This window comes from Metopolophium dirhodum, unplaced genomic scaffold, assembly GCF_019925205.1.
Source record: "Metopolophium dirhodum isolate CAU unplaced genomic scaffold, ASM1992520v1 scaffold17, whole genome shotgun sequence".
Classification (NCBI taxonomy): domain Eukaryota; kingdom Metazoa; phylum Arthropoda; class Insecta; order Hemiptera; family Aphididae; genus Metopolophium; species Metopolophium dirhodum.
In genome coordinates, this window is record NW_026869904.1 from 40,001 (window position 1) to 43,402 (window position 3,402).

At 62.2% G+C, this 3,402-nt stretch overlaps 2 non-coding genes across 2 annotated transcripts in view; both read right to left on the minus strand.

Annotated features, from left to right (window-relative positions):
* Positions 1-290, minus strand: part of LOC132953348 (large subunit ribosomal RNA) — a 4,197-nt gene extending 3,907 nt beyond the window's left edge. The window contains exon 1 of the ribosomal RNA XR_009665592.1: positions 1-290. This exon is cut by the window's left edge and continues 3,907 nt beyond it. This is a non-coding gene — a ribosomal RNA (large subunit ribosomal RNA).
* Positions 291-662: 372 nt separating this feature from the next.
* LOC132953352 (5.8S ribosomal RNA) lies at positions 663-820 on the minus strand. Its single transcript, XR_009665594.1, has one exon. It is a non-coding gene; the product is annotated as a 5.8S ribosomal RNA (ribosomal RNA).
* Positions 821-3,402: the final 2,582 nt, after the last annotated feature.

The window sequence follows — 3,402 nt, forward strand, 5'->3', positions numbered from 1 at the left end:
AGGCGCGGTCCGATCCCGGAACGCTGTGACGGCCTCTACTGGCCTGGCACCATCTGCGGGCCATGGCCCCGTTCAAGGGAGACTTGGACCGTCACGTGCGCCCCGGCAACGAGGCCGGCCCGTACGCCACAACTCCCATAGGTGCCGCGACACAAAAGTGCGCGGCGGGATTCGGGCGATGGGCTTTTCCCTGTTCGCTCGCCGCTACTAAGGGAATCACGGTTGTTTTCTTTTCCTCCGCTTATTAATATGCTTAAATCCGGCGGGTAGTCCCGCCTGATCTGAGGTCGGAACGTATCGGTTTTTTTTTTTTTTAAATTACACGGCAGCCTGCGGTCCGCGCTCCGCCCGTACGGTGACCGTCCGCGTCCGCGTCTCGGAAGCCGGAGAGGTCCGTGGACTCTCAGCCGACCCGGCCGCGCTCTCGCGCGGCGGGCGGACGGGGACGTGCCGTTTGACGACGCGAGAACCCGTGACTGTTTGCCGTCACAACTTGGGCGGACGACCGGAGGCGGGCCGCGCGGAGCGCGGTTTTCCACGGTCGAACCGCCAATCTCGCACCACCGGAGCGGCCGACGGGCGGGCGGACAGTCCCCGGGAGGACTGCCGCCGCCGTCGGACGCCTGCCGGCGGCGCATCGGTCTGGCCGAGTATCCGGTATACGACCCTCAGACAGGCGTGGCCCGGGACCCGCGGGTCACCGAGGCCGCAATGTGCGTTCGACTGGTCGATGTTCGTATAACCTGCGGATTACACGACGACGCGCAGATAGCTGCGGTCTTCATCGATCCACGAGCCAAGTGATCCGCTGTTCGGGGTCGGGTGTTTTTTTTTGTCGACGAAACTTCTACCGGCCACGCGCCGTGCGCGGACGCACGGCGGGGCCCCGTATGGTCTTTCGACGTTAACCATCTTTCGGTCGACGCTCGGTCGGGGGGTCGCGGCGCGCGGGCGGTCGGCGAGCTAGTCGCGAGCGCACGCGGCCACGGGGTCGGATTAGGCGCGCGCGAGACCGGCAAGTGCTGCCGGTACCGCGGGCCCGTCTCTAATGATCCTTCCGCAGGTTCACCTACGGAAACCTTGTTACGACTTTTACTTCCTCTAAACGGCCGATTTCGGTCATCTTCGCGATCGCGCGACGACCCAGCCCCCGAGGGGGCCGAATAACGCGCGTCCACTCCGAAGACCTCAATGCGACCGTTCAATCGGTAGTAGCGACGGGCGGTGTGTACAAAGGGCAGGGACGTAATCAACGCGAGCTGATGACTCGCGCTTACTGGGAATTCCTCGTTCACGTGGAAAAATTGCAAGCCACGATCCCTAAGCACGAAGGAGGTTCAGCGGGTTACCCGGAAGCCTGTCGGCCCAGGAATGTTAACACACGCTGATTCCTTCAGTGTAGCGCGCGTGCGGCCCAGAACATCTAAGGGCATCACAGACCTGTTATCGCTCAGTCTCGTGCGGCTATTTTCGTCCGCCGCCTGTCCCTCTAAGAAGAGTTTAAGCTCCTGGGAGCCGGCGGTAGCCCTAGTAACGTATCGTGATCCGCCGGCGACGGCCGCGAACACGGCGCGCTTCACCACGGAGCCCGACGCACGACGGGACGCGCGCCGACCGGAGGTTGCCCCCCGGGCCGACACACGCCCGCCGCACGCCGGGACGCGGATGGCGCGGCCGCGCTCGACGACCGCCGTGGACGACGGGCGAACGCGTTCGGGGATACCGGGCCGAGCCGACGGGTACGCGAACACGAACGGCCGAAACCGCCCGCGCCGCGCACACGCCGACCCGGGGTTACCCGCCTAGTTAGCAGGACAGAGTCTCGTTCGTTATCGGAATTAACCAGACAGATCGCTCCACCAACTAAGAACGGCCATGCACCACCACCCACCGAATCAAGAAAGAGCTCTCAATCTGTCAATCTTTCCGGTGTCCGGGCCTGGTGAGGTTTCCCGTGTTGAGTCAAATTAAGCCGCAGGCTCCACTCCTGGTGGTGCCCTTCCGTCAATTCCTTTAAGTTTCAACTTTGCAATCATACTTCCCCCGGAACCGAAAAGCTTCGGTTTCCCGGAAGCTGCCCGCCGGGTCGTTAATGAAACGCCGGCGGATCGCTAGCTGGCATCGTTTACAGTTAGAACTAGGGCGGTATCTGATCGCCTTCGAACCTCTAACTTTCGTTCTTGATCATACGAGAACGTACTTGGCAAATGCTTTCGCGTCAGTTCGTCTCGAGACGATCCAAGAATTTCACCTCTAACGTCTCGGGTTAAACGAATGCCCCCGCCCGTCTCTGTTGATCATTACCTCCGGTCCCGAAAACCGGCCCGGCGGGACGCGCGGGCGACTGGCGCCCGCGGCCCGGCGGCCCGCGCACGGAAACGCCCCGGAGGGCGATTTCGCGCGCCCGCGAAGGGCGGAGATGCGCGGGACCGAGGTCTTGTTCCATTATTCCATGCGACCAGTATTCAGGGCCTTTTGACGAGACGGCCGTGAAGCCGCCCCGCCAGATTTGAGCCTGCTTTGAGCACTCTAATTTGTTCAAAGTAAACGTGTCGGCCCGCCGACGGCAATCGGTGAAGATCACCGCGCAGCAAGATTGGAGTAGGCGGCCGCCGTCGTCGAACCCCGACGGCCGCGCGACGCGTGGCCGCGCGGCGCGCCGGAAGCCCGAGGACACGTGTCCGCCTGCCGACAATACGTCCGGCCGACGTGCCGGTAACTAACACCCCCGAGACGGCTGACGAGCGCGACGACGACCGCGCCGACGGGACACGTGGTCCCGCGACACGGCCGGCCGCGACACGACGGACCGCCAGGGGTGGTCCGGCACCGCCCAGACACAGATCCGACTACGAGCTTTTTAACCGCAACAACTTTAATATACGCTATTGGAGCTGGAATTACCGCGGCTGCTGGCACCAGACTTGCCCTCCAATTGATCCTCGTTAAAGGTTTTAAAGTGTTCTCATTCCGATTACGGGGCCTCGGATGAGTCCCGTATCGTTATTTTTCGTCACTACCTCCCCGTTCCGGGAGTGGGTAATTTGCGCGCCTGCTGCCTTCCTTGGATGTGGTAGCCGTTTCTCAGGCTCCCTCTCCGGAATCGAACCCTGATTCCCCGTTACCCGTTACCACCACGGTAGGCATGGAACCTACCGTCGACAGTTGATAAGGCAGACATTTGAAAGATGCGTCGCCGGTACGGAGACCGTGCGATCAGCTCGAAGTTATTCAGAGTCACCAGGTCTTTGCGCGGGCCGCGATCGGGACGCGCACGAAGCGCGCCGCGACGGGCCGGTTTTGATCTAATAAAAGCGTTCCTCCCGCGAGCGACGCCCGAGGGCGCCGCGACGGTCGGAACTCTGTCGGCATGTATTAGCTCTAGAATTACCACAGTTATCA